This window comes from Pituophis catenifer, unplaced genomic scaffold (genome assembly GCF_029215685.1).
Source record: "Pituophis catenifer annectens isolate HBS135680 unplaced genomic scaffold, rPitCat1.0.hap2 SCAF_2, whole genome shotgun sequence".
Lineage (NCBI taxonomy): Eukaryota > Metazoa > Chordata > Lepidosauria > Squamata > Colubridae > Pituophis > Pituophis catenifer.
The window spans coordinates 37,515,662-37,538,430 of NW_027256882.1; positions in this window are offsets into that span (position 1 = coordinate 37,515,662).

The following is a 22,769-nucleotide window of genomic DNA, read 5'->3' on the forward strand; positions in this document are numbered from 1 at the left end:
AGAGTTTTGACAGTGGCAAAGCAAACGTGGGAAGAAGAAAGGACTAGAGGAGACTGATGGCTGAGTGAGAAAGAATACCACCCCTTTGCTTTTGGAAAAATATTGCTTGCCCCCAACTAAAACTTGGATTCTTTTCCCCCCCTTTTCCCTCCTTTTTTTTGAAAAATCCTTCTTTAATATTTTGATTCTCTGCATATTAACGCTGTTATTAACAAGAAGAGTAGATCTCTATATTAATTAATTGTTTATATATAAGATACATTCTTATAGAGTTTATTAGCTTTATACCTATTTATTTACCTATTTATTCAACTATTTAATTGCATTGACTATATTTATTTACATTTACCTATACAAATACTATTTCCATGTATTGATATATTGTTATATTAGAACTACAATAATCACATATATTAACTTATTGGTAATCAGAAGTATAGAAATTTGAATTAATAACCCTCTCTAAGTGGTAACTTAGACATAAGAATTTTAGTTATAGATCATAGATTTACCTAGGAGTTATTGAGTTATTGTCATTTGAACTACTAGGCTTTGAATCAACTACAAATAAATAGAAACAAGCTCCTATTAATTAATTACTACTTAATATACCAATTAATTATTATTAGAATTATATAATTATAAGTTATAAATTAACTTTTGTTATTCACCTAAGACATTGATTGGATGTAATGTAGATTGATAAATTGATATTGATTGTTAAGTTTATTTAAGAGAGTGATTGGAAGTGATATAGGTTGATAAATAGATATTGATTGATAAAAAAAATTTCCCCCATATTTTGAAGAAGTATAAAAAAAAACAAAAACTGCCAGTGTATGAAAATCTGGAGAAATATCGAGAAAATAATTAGAGAACAAAAAATAATTTTGAAAGAAATGACGAGCATGTCATCAACGATCCTGAAAACAGGGAAGAAGACCCCCTCAAACCCCACCATATCCATGACCTCCCCAGCTACTCAAAAATCAATGGAAGGATTACAAAAAACGGACAAGGCCATAGCAACACCAACACTACTAACAGTACAAACAACATTGACACTAATCCAAGAAACGATGATGGCCATGCAGGAAAAAATGTCCAATAACCACACTGAACTAAAAACAGATATCCACCAACTGGATCAGAAGATGAATGAGATTCAAGTCTCAATTTCAAACAACGAGCAAAGGATCCAGAAGGCGGAGCAAAAAATAGAACAAAATGAGAAGAAACTGGACATGGTAGATCAGACATTGACGATGCAAAATAAGGAATTAGAAGATTCATTAATAAAATTAGAGATGGACAGGGCATCGTTCTACTTGCGCTTCCAAAATGTGGAAGAAGATAAAGATGAGGATTTAGGAGAGAAGATGGCGGAACTAATTGCAGAAGTACTCCAACAAGACAAACGCGAGATTATTAGAGAATTGGACGACGTCTATAGAGTCCAAACAAACTATGCGAGGAGGAATAGGCTCCCCAGAGAAGTCCACATTAGATTCGCAAGAAAAAAAGTAAAAGACATCTTATACAATATGGCGAGGGACGGACAAATAACATACAGAGGAAAAGAAGTGATAATACTAAAACAGATTTCGAGAAGAGTGAGGGAGGTGAGAAAAGGCTACAGATTTTTGGCTGTGCAATTAAACAAAAGAAATATACTATTTAGATGGCTCCTGCCAGAGGGGATGTTAATCTCCTGGCAGGGTAGAAAAATAAAAATAGATAGCTTGAGCACAGCACAAGACTTTCTCGATCAGTTAAGGGGTGCAGAAGAAGAACAAAGTAGTAAGGAGGAAACAGAGGCGACAAATCTAGAAGAGGAAGAAACCACGGAGGAGAAGAAGACCGAAGAAGAAGCCAAGGAGAAAAAAACAAGACCAGTAAGAGCCGTAAGACTAAACAAGAACTAAAACCGAGCAAGGAAAACAGGAATGAAGGATCTGAAACTAATCTCAGTAAATGTCAATGGTCTAAACGATAGTAAAAAAAGGAAATTAACACTTACAAAGCTAGTAAAACAAAATATGGATATAATCTGCCTACAGGAGGTCCATATAAAAAAGGATGAGGGCAAATGTCTGGAGTATAAAAAATATGGTAAACTATTTACCTCATTAGCAGAAAAAAGAAAGAGAGGGGTAGCAATTTATGTTAAAAAAGGAATTGAGGCAGAATTGAAATATAATGATACAAAGGGCAGAATACTTATGGTTGAAGTTATGATAGAAAACTCTAAAATGTTACTAGTGGGTATTTATGCTCCAAATAAAAAACAAGGAAAATTCTTTCAAAAGCTACGTGAACAATTAGGGAATATGGAATACAATGAAATTTGCATGATAGGTGATTTTAACGGAATTGTAGATCCAGATAAAGACTATAAAAGCAACAAAATGAACAAAAACAAAAGGGTGACTTTACCAAAAGCTTTCTTTGATTTGGCGGAGGAAATGAACTTAATCGACATATGGCGAACTCTGCACCCAAGCGAAAGACAATTTACATTCTATTCAAACTCGCAACAGTCATGGTCGAGATTAGATATGGCTTGGGTTACCAGGACGCTGGGGTTAGAAATAGAGACGGCAGAAATTAGCCCAAACATCTGGGCAGACCATAATCCCCTGGAAATAAAATGGAGAAATGTAAAGAGGAAAAAACAACAGAGATGGAGGTTCAATACAAAACTATTATGTGACAAAGAGTGTATAGAAAAATTGAAATGAGAAATAAAGACTTTCTTTGGAGAAAATGAGAACCAAGGGACACCCCGTGAAATAGTATGGGACACAATGAAGGCCTACCTGAGAGGGGTAATAATATCCTACACTGCATATAAAAACAAATTAAAAAGAAAATCCAGGGAAGATCTTATCAAACATCTAGATGAAGCAGAAAGGAAACTCCAAAAAATGCCTGGAGACACTGTAGCAAAAGAAAATTGGATGGTGTGGAGACATAAATTAAACATTCTAGATCAAGAAGAGTTAGCCCAAAAAATAAAAAGAACAAAACAGCACTACTTTGAGAATGCAAATAAATCGGGCAGGTGGCTGGCCTATAAATTAAAAAAGGAAAATGAAAAAGGGACAATCCAGATATTAGAAGATGCGGAGGGAAATCTCTTAAATAAAGAAGAAGATAAATTAGAAAGAGCGAGAAAGCACTTTGAATCCCTATACAAAGAAGAGGAGACCTCGGAGGAAAAAATAGATCAATACTTGGCAAAGGCGGAGCTCCCGCAAATAACGCAGGAAGAGAAGGATATGCTAAACGCTAAGATAACAACCGAAGAATTCAAAAAAGCCCTTTCCAAACTCAAAAACAATAAATCACCTGGCCCAGACGGATTCCCAGGAGAAATATATAAAAAATTGGAAGAAATTCTACAACCCAAATTAATGGAAATTTTTAATGAGGTCTTGATGGGCTCAAAAATTCCTGACTCATGGAGGGAAGCTCATGTTACACTGCTGCCGAAAGAAGGTGCCGACCCAAAAAAAATTCAAAATTATAGACTGATCTCGCTTCTAAACACGGATTACAAATTGTTTATGTGTATAATGGCAGAAAGAACCAAAAAAATATTAAATAATTGGATTCATAAAGACCAAAATGGATTTCTCCCGGGACGACAAATTAGGGACAATTTGAGAATTGTACTAGATACACTAGAATACTATAAAGAACACCCAGAAAAGCAGTTGGCCTTAGTCTTTTTGGATGCCCAAAAGGCATTCGACAACCTAAATTGGAATTTTATGACCAAGCAAATTAAAATAATGGGATTTGGGCAAAACTTCGAAAAAATGATAAAAACTATCTATGACAATCAGAGGGCGAGTATTCTAGTAAATGGAGACAGGACAAGAATTTTTCAAATTAAGAAAGGAGTAAGGCAAGGCTGTCCCCTGTCACCGTTATTATTCATCTTGGCTCTGGAGGTTCTGCTACGAAACATTAGAAACAACGAGGAAATTAAAGGCCTAAGAATTAGAAAAGAGATTTATAAAACGCAAGCCTTTGCAGACGACGTGGCGCTAATATTAGAGGATCCATTAATATCTGGACAAAAAATATTAGAGGAATTGAGTAAATATGGAGAGGTGGCAGGCTTTAAATTGAACAAATCTAAAACTAAAATACTTACCAAGAATGTAACTGAGACGCAAAAGAAAGAGATAGAAGAAACTTTGGGCCTACAAGTTGTCCCAAAAATAAAATATTTAGGAATTTGGCTAACCAAAAGGTGTTCATCCCTAAAAGAAGACAATTATACACCATTAATTAATAAATTAAAACAAGATTTGGATAGATGGAAAAAGATTAAATTATCACTTATAGGCAAAATTGCAGCAATTAAGATGAACATCCTCCCCAAGATCTTATTTTTATATCAAAATTTACCAGTAATTCTAGAGAAAAAATTCTTTGCAGATTTAAATAAGACTGTTAGGGAATTTGTTTGGGAGGGAAAAAAATCAAGGATCTCACTTAAAATCCTACAGGAAAAAAGGAATGTGGGAGGACTTGGACTCCCAAATTGGGAAATGTATTACAGAGTAGCAAAGTTGATATGGATAAAGGATTGGATCACCTTGGAGAATAAGAGAATCTTAGTGCTAGAAGGACACGACCTACAGAAAGGGTGGCATGCATATCTATGGGACAAAGACAATAAAAAGAAAACCTATTTCCACAGGCATAAAATTAGGGACTCCCTAATACAAACGTGGGTGGGGATTAGGCAGAGATATTATTCAAAAGTCCCAAACTGGCTTTCCACGGCAGAGGCAATGATCTACCCCAATAGGTGGGGAATGGAGAGATTGTGCAGATATAAAGATATCATTGATGGAGGGGGAAACATTAAATCAAATGAAGCTCTGAGAGACCAAGGTATAATTTTAGATTGGTGGACTTACCTGCAAATAAAATCAAGATACCAGAAAGACAAAGATGAATATGGCTTAGAATTAGGATATAATGGATTAGACAAAATTTTGATGGGACCAGGGAAAAAAGCGTTGGCCAAGCTGTACAATTATTTATTAGATGAAGACAGAGATGAGGATATAATTAGAAACCAATTGAGAGCATGGGAGAGAAATATTGGACACAGTTTGAACTTTAATGAATGGGAAGAAGCTTGGAATAAAAATTATAAATTAACTAGAGCAGCCACGTATAAGGAAAATCATTACAAAATGCTTCATAGGTGGCATTTAGCACCTGCAAGACTCGCAAAGATGTTCCCCAATGCGCAGCCAAATTGTTGGAAATGTGGCCATGGTCATGGCACCTTCTTTCATATGTGGTGGACATGCCCCGAAGCAAAAAGGTACTGGAGCAAAATTCGGAGATGGCTGAAAGATATACTTAAAGAAGAAATCGATTTGAATCCAGAAATATTTCTCCTGGGAATGGTAAAGAAAGGGTATGGAAAGGAAAAAGTCCACCTCCTAATACACATAACTACAGCTGCCAGACTAGCATACGCTCAATACTGGAAAAAGAAAGACCTACCACCAGATGACCTTACAATTAATAAAATATTAGAGTGTGCAGAGATAAGTAAATTAACACACGAGATAAATGATGATGAAAATTCCGATTATGATACTGTGTGGGGAAGATGGTACAAATGGATAAATGATAGAATTAAGGAAGGAATAAAAGGTGCAGAAATTAATTAGAAATGTATAGTATAAATGACACCAGACATTTACTCATGTATATATGTATAAACACTGCGAATCCGATGTCAAACAGAATTGTTACTATATTTTACGTGTGTAAAAAAATCAATAAAATTGTATTAAAAAAAAAAAGTAAGTAAGTAAGTAAGTAAGTAAATGAGTAAATGAGTAAGTAAGTAAGTTAACAGCTTTTAGTATTTAGGAAAGATTTGTCATGGCTTGACTTGGAAAATGTTTAGTTGAGATTTGATTCCATCCCTTAAATGTAGAAGCTCATTTGCATAGAGAAATACAAAGGATTTTGTCTGATCCAGAGCTTGAAGACCAGCAGGGTTATGGATCAAGGTCTGCTCTCAAAGGGAGCATGATTATCTGATATATTTGGGCAGAGCTGGAGCTAGAATATCTGGAGAAGAAAGTTCAATGAAATTTGCTGTGGATCCAACTGGATCCACAGATGGACCATGATCTTGGATGATGGTGCTAAGGTGGAAGGAAATTCTGGAATCTATTCACTCTTGAATGATTAAGATGGGTCAAGTTGGGAATTCACAGTTTTGAATGAAAGGTGGAAAACATGGGAATGGGCTACAATTGCAATGGGATGGGAGTGAGAATTGGACTAAATGTCCCCCATTCCTGCCCTCATGGAGCAGTAGACGGACTCTGCATTGGTGAACAGCCAAACTCAAGGTATAAAAATCCACCCCTTATAAAGGTATGGGATAAAATAATAACAGCACCTGAAACACTCCATACTTAACAATAGTGAAGGCAATAAAGATATTTGGATAGTGGACATTGCAATCCCTGAAGACAGCTGAATGAAAGTGAAAGAAGTGGAGAAAATTACAAAATACAAACACCTGCAAATGGAAGTAGAATGGCTGTGGCAAAAGATAGCAAAGATAGTACCAATAGTAATAGGTACCTTATGATGAGCTCTGTGGTGCAGTGGTTACACCTGCAATATTGCAGGGTACATCTGCTGACTGCCAGCTGACTGCAATTTGGCAGTTTGAATCTCACCAGGCTCAAGGTTGACTCAGCCTTCCATCTTTCCAAGGTCAGTAAAATGAGGACACAGATCGTTGGGAGCAATATGCTGACTCTGTAGAACAACTGAGACTGTGGACACTGTGAAGCGGTATATATAAGTCTAAGTGTCATTGCTATTGCCTATGTATAATAATTGCCCCCCTAATGAAAAGGAAGGACTCACTGGAGAAGAGCCTAATGCTGGGAACGATTGAGGGCAAAAGAAGAAGGGGATGACAGAGAATGAAATGGCTGGATGGAGTCACTGAAGCTGTCGGCGTGAGCTTAAATGGACTCTGGGGGATGGTAGAGGACAGGAAGGACTGGAGTGTCAGGGTGGCAATTAATCCCATTCTGCTTTGGGGTAATTGCACCTTAATTAGAGACGGGACCGTGTCTTTTCCTTGAAGCATACTTTAAGAAAATAAGCCCGAGATATAGTCTAATAAAACTCATTTTATTATAAAGAAAGTAAAAAACATCTTACTAGCTATTAATTACATCTTGGCAGCGTTCCTGTCTTACTTCTTGGCAGGCGAACAAAGAAAGTTAGAAGAAAGTGAAAGAATGTGGACATGCTCAGTAGAATTAGAGATAAGACTCTGTCTACCGTAAGTCTTAGAATGGGAGCCCAGCTGACAAATACAAGAATGCAGTGACATGGAGGAATGTTGTCCATGGGGTCACAATGGGTCGGACACAACTTTGCAACTAACAACAATAATAAATAATAATATGGTTTTATTGTTTTTAATGTTGTAAGCTGCCTAGTGCTGCCTTGCAGTCACATGGGAGGTAAATAAATAAATAAATAAACAAACAAATAAATATTTTTGGTGATAGCTTTAACACTATAAAACAAAAACATCTGCCTATCTCAGGTCCTTGGGAAAGACTCAATATGTGGATAAAAAATGCTAAATCCAATCTAGATATCTGGTTGACTGTGTGACCAACCATCATCATCATCATTATATTGCTGCAAAAATCCACAAGGATATGATACAAAGCATGCAAAATCCCTGTTGTGGTTACAGGTCTCGGCCATAGTAACCTTCTTCTATCCTACAGGTTATTGTCTCTGGTGCAATGATGAGTCCCAGAGGACTTCTCAAGGGATTCCTGCTTGTTATTCTTGTGACACAGATCAATGTTTCAGGAAAGGAGAATATAGAGGTAAGATCCTAGAGCTCCAAGGCAGTTTGAAGTGGGCTGGAACTTCAAGGGTTTCCCCTTCCTTTTGTCTTTTTCTCACCACCACCCTTTTAAAATCATCCTTTCTTTTAACTTCCCAACACAGATGGCATGTTGGTCTTCTGGGATGCTGGTTGTACCACAGGCAAGAAGAATATTAAATGTGGTGAAAAAAGGGTTTGGGAAGCAGACCATCACTCCTATAAAGAATCGACATTTTGCTGCAACTCTTCTCTTTGCAATTCTGGTCCCCCAATTTAGTAAATTCCAAGAGACAAATCTATTCAGAAGAATCTCCCATGAACAAAGGGAGACACCTTCTTCTCTCTTCCCATTTCTACACAGATGTTCTCCATCCGTCATGCTGTGTCCTTCTGTGGGATCACATTCAGAATTATTTGTCATGTAATAAATAGTTTCTGAGAATAATCACAGGGTTCCTTGGCTCTTCTGTTTGTAAAAGACAATATTCCTAATATTACTGCAAGTTACATGTTACGAAAGACAGAGTGCTTAATAAATTCCAGGTCTATCACCAGTTACAACCTGAGTAAAATACAAAGATGAACCAACTAATCAAAAAGTCATGGAGTCAGCTGACACCGCTGCAACACGTTCGGGGATTTCTGAGCTCCAGAAACCCCTGCCGATAGCCCCAATCCCAGACGGTTCCTTCGGGACCCTGCAGTCTAGTTTTGACTGCGGTAGTGTAGAGCACATCCCTGCGATCTCAGGGGTACTGCTAACCCCCTGATTGATCCAGGGAAAGCTCTTTTTCCGGTGTCGGGGTAGCAGCCATTAATGGCTGCCAAGGCTAGGGAAGCTTGACAAAAGAGTGAGAGAAAGTGACAGCGTATCGGATTGGTGAGAGCTTTCTATTACTAAATAATACAGAGAACACCCTGAGGGCAAATGGTTTTGAAGATTGCATCTAAGATGAGATAAGCGGCAAAGTTAAAGAAAGGAAAAAAAATTCTTTTTACCCTATTCGGCTACTTAGCTAAAGGACTTAATTGTTTAATTGCTTCACTTTCACTATTGACTGAGACCGGGACTGAATTGAAAGAGAGAAGTTTAGCAGGATTGGTAATCTTTGTCCGTTTTTTATTTTTTATTTTTTAAGAGAAGAACTGGTGGATATTGGCTGGAGTATTTGATTGGATTCGAAGTTTTTTTTTTTTTATTCCTTTTAAAACTTTTTTTAAAATTCTGTCAGCTCTCCATTCATAATTATTTTTGCTGTTTGTTTATAATATATAGCTTCTATACTTTGAACAAATTTCTCTCCAAAGCCCATCTGTTTCAATTGTAGTATCATAAATCGCCAGTTCACATTGTCAAAGGCTTTTTGTGCATCTAAAAACATCAAAGCCATTTGCTTTTCTGGGTGCGCATCATAATATTCCAATGTATCCAAAATTATCCTCAAATTGTCTCTAATCTGCCTTTTTGGCAGAAATCCATTTTGATCCAGGTGTATTAAAATTATTTAAGTATCTTTTAAGTCTTTCTGATAATATTGTAGCGAAGATTTTATAGTTTGAGTTTAGCAAAGATATAGGCCTATAGTTTTTGACTTGTTGTAAGTCGGTATCTTCTTATGGAATATATGCTTCTAACCATGAGTTGGGTATTTCCTTCTGTAGCATTACTTCATTCATAATTTCTAGTAATGGGAGACTCAGTGATTCCTTCAAAGTCTTATAATATTCCACCGGTAATCCATCTGGACCTGGTGCCTTCCCACTTTTTTGTTTTTTAATTGCTTCTGTCAACTCCATCATTGTTATATTCCCTTCTAACATCATCTCAACATCTTTTGGAATCTGAGGTAAATTTGCCTTATGTAAATATTGTTTAATATTTTCCTCTTCTATCTTTTCTTTTTCATATAGCTTTTTATAATAGTCTTGTACAATGTTCTTCTTCTCCTCATTTCCAAATCTAGTTTGTCCTTGATCATCTCTTAACTGTGATATTTTCCTTGAGTTCCTTTCTTTTTTCAATTTATATGCTAACCATCTGCCTGGTTTATTAGCATCTTCAAAGTATTTCTGTTTAGCGTTCCTGATTTTTTGTGCTAGCTCTTCTTTCTCTAATAATCCCATTTTATGTTTAATCGTGTCCATTTTCATTTTAATGTCTTTTTTTTGTGGGAACTTCTGCAGTTCTTTTTCAAATGTCTTATACTCATCCTCTAGAATTTTATAGGCTTGCCTTTTCTTAATATTTCTTTTCCTTGTATAGTCAATAATCAGGCCTCTGGCATAAGCTTTCATGGTATCCCACCGGTTCTGCAGTGATGTATCCTCTTTTCTATTTTTTTTGGGGGGGAAAGCTAATTCTTTCTCCATGTTCTGTAGGAAATCCTTTTCTTTTAATATTGTAGTGTTTAAGGTCCATCTAGACCTTCTCCTTTGTCCTTTCCATCTCACCATCATTGGATTATGATCTGCCCAAGTATTAGCCTCTATGGCTATTTCTTCTATGTTCAAGGTCAAGTCCATTGTCAACCATATCATATCTATTCTGGACCATGATAAATGTCTATTAGAATAAAAAGTATATTGTCTATTTTTTTGCATTTCTTTCTCTCCATATATCTTTTATATTTATTTCCTCTATCATCTTAAAAAAAGATTTTGGCAAAGTTTTCCTACTTTGTTTTATTGTCTTTTGTGTATTATAGTCCATTTTCTCATCTACTATTCCATTGAAGTCTCCCATCATACAGATGTTGTCATAATCCAGCTCTATTAATTTCAAATGTAATTTTCTGTAGAAATTTTCTTAATGGCTTAATGGCTGCCTCTTCAGTGCCAGAAAAAAAGAGCTTCTTCTGGATCAACCAGGGACTTTGCGGTGTCCCTGGGATCAACAGAATGTGCCCTCCTCTATCATTGTCTCAACAGGACAGTGAGATCCAATTTGGATCATCCCGCGGTGGAAATATCGGTGGTAGTTTTGGAGCCCCGAAAACTTCCCGCTGTCTCGTCACGACGCCAGCCCTGCCTCCCTCCTCAAATCAAAGATATTTTTATTAGGGATCTTACCAGAGACATATAATAAAGAATTGCAATCTTTAATTGTGAACCTTTTAACAGCAGCTAGAATTGTATTTGCAAAAAATTGGAAAGGAGAAAGGACACCTACTGATGAAGATATTATTAAGAAAATGATGGACTGTGCTGAAATGAGTAAATTGACATTTGAAATAAGACAGCAGGAAGATAAACAATATTATTTGATATGGGATTTATTTTATCAATGGATGGACAATAAAAAATGGAGATAAACATGAAATATGTGGATACTGAGATAAATTAAGTGGATTTCTTTTTTTTATATGAAAATAACCTCAAAATAGTGATATATTGAAGAGAGGAGGGAGCACAAAAGGATACAAACCGAACGATATACTGTCTGTAACTGTATGGAATGATGATGTTTCTATGTTTTATTCTTGTTTAAAAATAAAAAAATATTTTAAAAAAAGTCATATCATCTCTCAATTATTACCCAGTTATGCTCAGTGATGCAAGAGAAAGAATGTACCATATTTTTTGGAGTATAAGACACACCTTTTTTCTCCAAAAAAAGAGAGTTAAAATCTGGGTGCGTCTTATACTCTAAATGTAGTCCTGCTCAGCCTCTCAAACGGAGGTTTCAGAGGCTGAAATAAGCCTCAGAAATGAAGCTTCAGAAAAAAAAAACTCAGAAACAGAGCTTCAGAAAATAAGCCTCTGAAATGAGGACTTTTTTCTGAAGCTGTTTCGGAAGCTTTCAGAGGCAGAAAAAAAAGTTTTTTTCTGAAACAGAGTTTCAGAAGTTTCAGAGGCTGAAAAAAAAGCAGGGCACAGGGCTCACAACCAATGAATCTGTAACACCCCCCAAGAGAATCAAAACTCCAAGGCAGGCATCTTCCTCAAGGCATGAATTTATTACAGATGTCATATTGGCACATCTGGCAAAACCCAAATCTGAAAGCCCCGGGTTTTCCCCACCCTAAGTAAAATCAAAGTTCCTTCTCCTCTATCCACATGTGCATCACATGGTCCAATCAGATCACAGTCCCAACTTTGGTTGACCTCCAGTCACGCCTGCTCAGGTGCAGGCTGAACATCCTTGACTTCTCACTGAATATGAGAATGTCATTCAGATAAACTAGAACACCCTTGTACATGTGCTCATGCAGCGCCTTGTTGATTAGCTGCATGAAAGCAGCAGGGGCTCCCTGGAGTCCGAACAGCATGATCTTGAACTGAAAGCTGCCTAACAGGTCTTCCATTCATCTCCCTCTTTAATCTGAACATGGAAATAGGCTTCTCTCAGGTGTAGCTTGGTGAACACTTTGCCCTTCGCTAGGTGATTTAGCATATCTTTCATTAGGGGGAGAGGTAGGTAGTGAAAATGCTACTGGTTTTCCCGAACTGGTAGTAAAAAAAATGCTTTAAAAAGCAAAAAATAAGTTCGGAGAATCGCGCAGCATAGCTGATCATCTGATTTTATTTTTTTTTACTTTTTGTTAGCATTTTTTTACTACCAGTTCAGGCAAATAGGTAGTAAAAGATGCTTTTAAAAAGTAAAAAAAGAAAAGGTTCTGATGATCAGCTCTGACAATCAGCTGTGAGTGTGTGTGAGTTAGTTGTGTGGCTTTTGTGTTATTTTTGTGTAAAGTGTGATAGTTGGTTTTCCCAGTCACATGACTGGGAAATGCCCATCAAGCAATGCCCACTCAATCACAGGCCCACCAAGCCACACACCCAGTCACATGCCCACCAAGCCACGCCCACCAAGCCATGGCCACCAAGCCACGCTCACAGAACCGGTAGGGAAAATTTTTGAATTTCACCACTGGGCTAACCAATGCCTCCTTAAGAAACAATAAACAATCACCACGACCAAAGTACATCACCTCCCACAAAGGCTTTGCCAAACAGGAGGGACATCAATCCAATAGAAGATGGCCAAGCTCAAAATCATGAGGACCCTGTCCACATCTTCTGGTCCTACAGGTTCAAACACCTCACAGACACCAAGGCTGGCTTCCAATGTTGAGGGGGGGGAGCACCCCTGACACCATCAACAGCTGGCAGAATCCTCCCTCCCTCAAAGATCCATGAACCACCATTTGGACAGAGGCTTTAATCAACACAGAACGGGAAGAGTTTAGAACTCAGGCGGTCAAGTTTACCACAGCGAGGACCTTGTCCAATTCCTCAGGATGTCCCAGCTCAAACTCTTTCCAGATAACTGAGTTCAGAAGTGCCTTGGTCATTTCCAGGGGACCTGGCCAGAATTAGACCTGTTTCATCTCCCCAGTTTCTTGTCCTGAGATCCTGTAATATGATAGAACCAGGTGGCCAGGCAGCTGGGGAATTAGCTCAAATGGTAGAGTGCTTGCTCCGCATGCGAGAGGTAGCAGGATCGATACCTGCATTCTCCAGTTAATCTCTATTCGCTTTTGGCTTCCCTACAGAAAATCCAGTCCCAGGCAAATTGTGCATATTATCCTAAATGTCTACACTGTTGCAAAGCAGTCCAGGCAGACAGTTGGGCATTAGTGGCAATACCAAACTCTTGCTTTACTCTTGCAGGAGATGGTGGGATCGATGCCCACATTCTCTAGTCATATGTTTATTTTATTTTGGCCATTTTTATCTCCTTCATTGCCATCCATGTATAAAATCATTCTCACAAATCTCTTTTTAGATATGACCTAGCACAAGGGTCCCAAACTCAAGGCCCAGGGGCTTTATCTGGCATGCGGGGTGCTTAGATCTGGCCCGTGGGGCTGCTCTGGAAACAGTGAAGGACTGGCCCACAGTGCCTCTGCCAGTGAAAACACAGTTTGGGAGGGCTGCTCACGGCCTTCCCAAGCTCCATTTCCGCTGGCAGAGGGATGCAGGAGGCCGTCACAGCCAAAAATGGAACTCAGGAGTCTGTTTTCTCTGGCAGAGTGCTCGGGCCACCACAGATGCCTCCCGACGTGAGTGATGTCAAGCTGGCCACGCCCAACCTGGCCACGCCCTCTCCTCAATGAAATCAAGTTTGACACCCCTGACCTAGCATCTTCCTGTTCTTTCATATATTCTGGGAAGTACATCTGAGAGGCAATTGGGGAATTGTTCAGCCTATAAGAGGGCTATTAATTGTTTTCTACTAGAAGACTATGAATGCCCAGGATCTTTTAAGAAGCAAATAATCAGAGCCACTCATGAAGAGCTAAACTCGGTAATTTTATTGTCTACCACCTTCAGTACAAGAATCTCACCAGGTCACATGATGCCGCTGTGATGATGTGAGTTTGACACCCCTGGCTTAATCCATTCTTCCAGCCAAGTTGGCAGTTTTCCACCTGATCTCCACATCAAGCCTCTGCTCTCTCTTCTTCTTTCTGTCAATTCTACTAAGGTCTTCTTTTGTATGAAGTCACAGTTCTCTAATTGTCTCAAGACATTCAAAAATGGGATTGACACTGGGCTCACTTTCCATGTGAGAAAAAGTGGGAGGAGGAGGAATCTTAGTAGCCCAATGAGACTTTAAATTTTAGCCTTGACATTTTCCAATATAACTATTAATCTCTGATATCTGTCTGTCTATGTCTTTCTATCAATCAATCAATCATCTAATCGACAAGACTTTAAGAACCAAATATTTCAAAGAATTTCACCCCTGATGTATAGGAAATTCTTTTTTCCAGCATCAGAAAGACTGGTTTTTAAATCACAGGAATGCGCTAGAGCCAATTTTAGGCAGAAAAGCAAGCCAGCTGGAGGATAGTAATGAAGAAATTGTCACAGAGGTGAGTTTGGTTAATGCCTGATTAGCACTACTTAAGAAAGTGATGTGCCATATAGAGAAGCTGCTCAGAAAGAGAAAGTCCGTAGGATTTTTAAGACTACACTTGGTGGATGGAAGACATGAGTGTAAAAAGGAGGACATGTCCTCCTTTTATAGGATATTTGGTAACCCTGCTCGCTATCCCCTAGTTTGGGGATGGAATGTAGTAGTAGAGACTGGAAACTTTTTAGAATGGTAGTTGGAACCAGCTTCTTTTCATGATGGATCCAGGCTTTATTATAGGAGCCCCCTTCGCTTGCCTCCCCTTGTCCTTCATACCTTCCCATCCAGTGGAGAAAGTGGCATTTAGAAAGAGCTCCTAGGAGGAAAGGATACATTTAAGATGGAGGTTTTACTCACACGAGGCAGCCTGGATGGCTCCTAGTGGTAATTTAGGCATACTTTTGAAGCTCCAGGTATGTTGATCTACAAGTTTCCATTAATGTAGATGAATTTGACCCACTCTCAATATGGAACACCAAACTTCTGTTTTTGGCTTCTGCAAGTTATCTTAGTTTTTCCCTTTCTTTCTTGTGAAATTGTGCAAGAGTGCTGTCGGACAACTGGGGAATTAGAGCAAATGGTAGAGCGCTTGCTTAGCAAGCAAGAGGTAGCAGGATCTATGCCTGCATTATCCAGCTATTATCATTTATTTTGATCCAGCCATAGAAAATCATTCTCAACCCCCTTTCTGCACCTCCTCCAAGTTTCTTTCCATGTAGTCATCCCAAAGGTGTTTTTCCCCCCAAGAGGCAACTGGACTTTCTTGTGTTTCTTTGAAGATGTTTTGCTTTTCATCCAAGAAGCTTCTTCAGCTCTGGATGGATGGTGGGGAACGGGAAGATTTATACTCCTTGCAGATAGCTGGTCATTTGCATTCTTTTAGTGAGTCATTGAGGCCACTTGGAAGTTTAACTGTGATTTCAAGGTCACCTAAGTAGTGCAAATGGGTGTGGAACCTTCTTGGAACTGCTAAAAGGATTGTGTTGTAGCCTGGAGACTGGATAATGTTGTATCCCCTCTCCCTCTGTTGAGAGAGGGCTGTTTAGTTTTGACATAGATGGCATCTTTGACCCCTTTCAAACCAGTGGTCCACTCTGTCCAAAATCTTTGGACTTTGCTATCTTCAAAGGTGTGGCCTTTGTCTTTTTCAATGCAGATGGATTATTGAATCTTGTCCTGATGGGTTTGTTCTCCTATGTTGTGCCATAGGTTTACAAAGTGATTGTTTTGTTTCCCCAATCTACAGATCTGCACGTGTCTCACTGCATGGTACTTATTTATTTATTTATTTATTTATTTATTTTTTAAATTTGTATACCGCCCTTCTCCCAAGGGACTCAGGGCAGTGCACAGCCAAAATTAAAATACATACAATACAAAATTTGAAATAATTTAAAAGCAGAATTAAATCAAATTGGCTTCCCAAAAACATTAAAACCCATTACACATTATCATTGTACTTTCCATGTGATCCTCCTAAACTGATGGGGAGTTCACCCTAATGTTGGGTGATCGCTTAGCCTCAAGAGATGATTTTATTTCTTTCTTTGTTTGTTTGTTTGTTTATTTAGTCAAGAACGTATTTGGTAATAAGTATAAGCATGGATTGGATACATAAAATAGATACAAATAGAGGAAACATTAGGACAGGGACATTAGGCATACTGGTGCTCTTATGGACGCCCCTTACAGACCTCTTAGCAATGGGGTGACATCAACAGTGGCCAGTCTCAGGTTAAAATTTTGGGGGTTTTGGGATGAAACCACAGAGTAAGCTAGTGCATTCCAGGCATTGACCACTCTGTTGCTGAAGTCATATTTTCTGCAATCGAGTCATTTATGTATAGTATGAAGAGTGTTGGTCCTAGAATGCTACCTTGCGGGACACCGCTATTAACAGGTGCGGGATTTGATAGGGTGCTCCCTATTTTGACCACTTGTTGTCTGTTTGACAGGAACGCAGCTATCCAATTATGTAGAGGTCTGGAGATGCCATAAGATTTTAGTTTTAGAAGCAGTTTGTCATGTACCACTGAATCAAAGGTTTTGCAGAAGTTATATAAATTGCGTCTATTGTTTTGCCTGATCGAGATTTTTTTTATTATTATTTATTTATTTATTTATTTATTTATTTTTTAATTTGATTTATATGCCGCCCTTCTCAGGAGACTCAGGGCGGCTTACAATGCGCTAAGCACTAGCCTTCATACTTTTGTATATTTATACAATGTCAGCTTATTGCCCTCACAACTGGGTCCTCAATTTACCTTAGAAAGAATGGAAGGCTGAGTCAACCTTGAGCCTTGGTGAGATTCAAACCTGCAGTAATTACAGGCAGCTGGTGTTAATAACAGGGTGCTTTAGACCACTGTACTATCAAGGCTCTTGAGATTTGTAGTCCATATGTTCTTGCAGTGTAGAAGTTGTAGATTACAGGATAATTTTTTTCTGAAACCAAATTGTTTATTAGAGAGTAGGTTGTTTGTTTCATAAATAGATTGGTCTGTAATTTTCAACTAGGCTGGGGTCTCCCTTTTTGAAGATAGGGATGACCGTGGCTAGTGACCATAGCTTGGGTAGAGAGCTGGTCCTGAAGGATTTTTCAAGGATTATGCTATAGCAATAGACAGCTTTTTTATGAAGCATGCACATAGTCCATCAGGTACGATAGATAGAGATGGTTTTAGTCTGCATAGTGACTTTCCAATGTTATCTTCTGTGAAATCTATTTGTGTTAGATCGTTGTAGTTATTTGTGGTACAACTAGGGAATGAGCCATTGCTGTTTACAAAGACTGAGCCGAAGAATGTTTTGAAAAGGTTTGCTTTAACTGCTTCATCATTGCATTCTTTACCATTAGGTCCTTTTAGGTGTGGGATGGATCTTGAGTCTTTAAGTTTGTTGTTTACAAAATTATAGAAGGCACGGTTGGATTTCATGCACAGGTGGTTCTCTTCTTGTTTGGTGTAGTAATTGGTGTGTTCAGTCTTTACTTGGTGGCATATAATTTGGTAGCGGCTTTTAAAGTTAGCTACATATCCAGTTTTGTTTTTTCGCCAGAGAGTTTTTTTTTTTTATTGGGGCTTTCTTATTGATATGGGTAATTTGGTTTTCCTGGTTTTGGTGGTGATTAGTGGTACATATAGTTTAATAACTCTATTGATTTTGAGCAAGAAAATGTTATAATGGTCTTTGGCAGTGTAACAGCCAGAGAATAGAATTTGCCAATCAAGAGATGAGTGGTCAGTGTCTATGAGATCATAGTTGGCTTTTTTAAAGTTGTGGTTGGGTATCCCATTATTTTGGTGATTTTTGTAAGGGCATATATTGAGACAAAAGTCAATCATGCTGTGGTCACTGTTGGAAAAAGGTTCTTTTATTTGTAGTCCATAAATTGAGTTTAAGCTGTTGCAGAAGATGAGGTCGAGACAGTTGTTGAGTCTAGTGTTGTTAGTTACTAGTTGATCTAGACCTAGATTTATAACAGCATTGTATAGGGTTGTATGAATGGGTTCAGTTGTACATTTGTTTATTGTCCAATTAATAAGAGGTAGGTTGAGGTCACCAAGAAAGATGAGAGGGTATGGGCAGGAGGCTGCCCACGTTGGTAGTGAAGTTAACTTGTTTGCATGTGCGATATCGTAGTCAGGGGCTCTGTAACATAGTAAGAAATGAAGTGTGGTGTTTAAGGACAGTTCGCAGATGATAGTTTCCAGAAGAGTGAGTTCATGTGCAACTTGAATATTTTTTAGGTTTAGTGACTTTTTGTAGAAGACAGCTACTTCACCCCCTCTGCAGGTTTCGCGATTAGACCAGTAAACATGATAGTCTCTTCCTGTGATGATGGAGTCAGGGAGGGTTGAATTTAGCCATGTTTCACAGACAAATATAATGTCAAATGTAGCAGTATTTAATAAGAGGAGGAGTTTGGCATTTTGTTAACAATACTTCTTGCGTTTATTAGTTTGCATTTGAGGTCAGTAGTGGTTGGTATTGAGGAAGTTAGGTGCATGCTTTCCTAGTTTTGGATGATGGTTGGGTGGATGTTTTGGGTGATGGAGGGTTGGATGTTGGGGGATTGATTGTGGGTCTTATTTTTTATGCAGTCAGCATAGTAGTCGATGTACAGATTTGATGGGATCCTTTTTCTGTAAGAGCTTTAGCTATTAATTAATGCATATGTGTTTGGAGAGGAGAAACACAGATCATGGGAGCGGAGTATAAATTCATGTTTTGTTTTGTTTTTTTAATTTTTAAACTTTTATTAATTTAAGAAACCACATAATACATTTACAAATGCAAGTAAAACAATTTACAACAAGCATCATATTAATGACATCTATCTATAATATCTGAATTGTTACAATATCAATATCCTATATTCTTCAATATACAATATTTCTCTCACATTATATAATGATATTATTTTATTGATATCTCATGTCTTTTTCTTAAATTTCATTTGATGTAAAAATTTATTTTACTCTATTGATATCTTTTCTTTTATTTAATTTTTCTTTCTTTCTTCTTCTCTTTTTTTTTCACTTCCCTCTAACCATTTATACCATTTTTGCCAGACCAGATAATATTCAGATTCTTCCTTTCCTTGGATCTCCTTAGTAAGTCTATCCATCTCAGCGCATTCCATAATTTTGGATATTAATTTCTCTTGAGTAGGGACCTCTTCTTGTTTCCAATTTTGCGCGTATATAATTCTTGCTGCAGTCAAAATGTGTGTTATTAAATATATTATTTCTTTTTTTCATATTTGTTTGTAGGTATTCCTAATAAGTAAGTTTCTGGTTTTAATGGCACCTTTTGAGTTATTATTTGTTCCAGTTGCATTTTTATATTGTTCCAGAATTTTTTAGCTTTGGGACATGACCACCATATATGATAGTATGTCCCTTTATGCGCTTTACATTTCCAACAGAGTGGAGATGTGCCGGGAAACATTTTAGAAATTCACGCCGGTGGTAGATGCCACCTATAGAACAATTTATAAGCATTTTCTTTGTATGGTACAGATAATGTTAATTTATTAATACTTTTCCACAATTTTTCCCACTTATTTATTTATTTATTTTTTTGTTAAACTTTATTGAGGTTTTCTTTTACAAAAAAAACAAACAAAAAACAAAGGATAAAAACAAAAGAGAAATAAGAAGAAAAAACAAACAAACATTCAAACAATAACATAAAACAACATATACATAATATAGCTTTTCAATTTGTATCGGATGTGCAGTGTTTTAACTATTTCCATAGATAATACTTGGTGACATTTTAACTCACTTTTAACCATTATTTAATACACCTTTAGATCTTTCTTTCATTCTATCATGCAACCACTTGTACCACCTTTCCCACACCATATAGTAAACTGACTTTTCATCATTTAATTCATAGGTTAATTTAGACATCTCTGCGCACTCGAGTATTTTCTTAATTGTAAGCTCTTCTGGTGGTTGAATTTTCTCTTTCCAATACTGTGCGTATGCCAATCTAGCGGCTGTAATTATATGGATCATTAAATGCATCATTTCCTTTCTATATGGCTTCTTTATTATTCCCAGGAGGAAAATCTCTGGTGTTAATGCAATATCTTCATCAGTTATTTCATATAACCATCTCCTAATTTTATTCCAGTATCCTTTTGTTTCCGGGCATGTCCACCACATGTGAAAGAAGGTGCCTTGACCGTGGCCACATTTCCAGCAATTGGGATGTATATTGGGATATATCTTCGCTAGTCTGGCCAGGGCTAAGTACCATCTATGAAACATTTTGTAATGGTTTTCCTTATATGTCACCGCTCTAGTCAATTTAAGATTTCTGTTCCATGCCTCCTCCCATTCCCCAAAATTTATATTGCGCCCTATATTTTTCTCCCATGCAATTATTTGATTCTTCGTGACCTCTTCGAACTTGTCCTCATTTAATATATAATTGTATAGTTTTGCCAGAATCTTTTTGTTTGTTCCCATCAAGACTTTATCTAGTCCGTTTGATCCCAGTTCTAAACCATATTGTTCTTTGTCTTTCTGATATCTGGATTTTACTTGTGCATAAGTCCACCAATCTAAATTTATTCCTTGCTCTCGTAAGATATCATTTGGTTTAAGCCACCCTCTTTCATCTAGAATATCTTTATATCTGCCCATTTTCTCCCTCTCCCACCTATTTGGGTGGGTCAGGGCCTCCATCGTTGAGAGCCAATTTGGGATTTTTTTGTAATATTTTTGCCTAATCTGGGTCCATGTTTGTATCAGGGAATCTCTAATTTTGTGTCTATGAAAATGTGTCTTCCTTTTCTTCTCCGTTTCCCAGATGTGGGCATGCCAGCCTTTTTGCAAGTCATGGCCTTCTAAGGTAAGAATTCTCTTATTTTCCAGGGTGATCCAATCTTTTATCCATACTAGCTTGGCTGACCTGTAGTATGTTTCCCAGTCCGGGAGTCCAAATCCACCTATGTCTCTTTTGCCCTTTAAAATTTTAATGGAAAATCTCGGTTTTTTCCCCTCCCATATGAATTCTCTAATAATTTTGTCTAGTTCTAAAAAGAATTTTTTATCTAAATTTATGGGTATATTTTGAAATAGAAATAATATTCTGGGGAGGATGTTCATCTTAATTGTGGCTATCTTGCCCAAAAGTGATAGTCTTATTTTTTTCCAGCAATCTAGGTCTTGTTTTATTTTCCTGATTAGGGGAATATAATTGTCGTCTTTCAAGGTCGAACATCTTGATGTAATCCAAATTCCTAGGTATTTAATTTTTTTGGCAACCTGTAATCCTAGTACTTCTTCTATCTCGTTTTTCTGGCTCTCAGTTGTCTTCTTGATCAATACTTTGGTTTTGGTTTTATTCAGTATGAAGCCTGCCACCTCTCCATATTTACTTAATTCCTCCAATACTTTAGGTCCCGACTCTATAGGGTCTTCAAGGATTAGGGCTACATCGTCCGCAAATGCTTGCGTCTTGTAAATCTCCTTCCTGATCTGCAATCCTTTTATTTCATCATTAAATCTAATTTTCCTTAGAAGAACTTCTAGGGCCATAATGAACAATAAAGGGGATAGGGGACAACCTTGCTTTACTCCCTTACTAATTTGGAATGTTTTAGTCCTATCCCCATTCACCAGGATACTCGCCTTTTGGCTATTATAAATGGATTTAATCATCATTTCAAAATTTGTTCCAAATTTCATCATCTCAATTTGTTTAATCATGAATTTCCAATTTAGATTGTCAAATGCCTTTTGAGCATCGACAAAAATCAGAGCCATCTGTTTTCCAGGGTGTTCCTCATAATACTCTAGCGTGTCTAGTACAATTCTCATATTATCCCTAATTTGTCTCCCCGGTAAGAATCCATTCTGATCTTTATATATCCAATTATTTAAAATCTTTTTCATTCTTTCTGCCATTATGCCCATGAATAATTTGTAGTCCGTATTTAGGAGCGAGATTGGTCTGTAATTTTGAATTTGTTTTGAGTCGGCACCTTCTTTCGGCACAAGTGTGACATGCGCCTCTTTCCATGACTCTGGAATTTTGTGGTCTAACAGTGCATCATTAAAAATTTCTACTAATTTCGGTTGGAGTATTTCTTCTAATTTTTTATATATTTCCCCTGGAAATCCGTCAGGTCCTGGCGCTTTATTATTTTTCAATTTGGAAAGGGCTATTTTTAATTCTTCAATTGTAATCTTTCTGTTAAGCATTTCTTTCTCATCATCAGTTATTTGTGGGAGCTCTGCTTTTATCAAGTATTGTTCTATTTTGTCATCCGATATCTCCTCTTCTTTATATAAGGATTCGTAATATTCTCTCACCCCATCCCGTTTTTCTTCCTCGTTAATCAATAATTTGCCCTTAGAGTCTACTAAAGTATGGATTATTCCCCTTTCATTTTCCTTTTTTAATTTATAGGCCAGCCACCTCCCCGATTTGTTGGTATTCTCAAAAAGATAT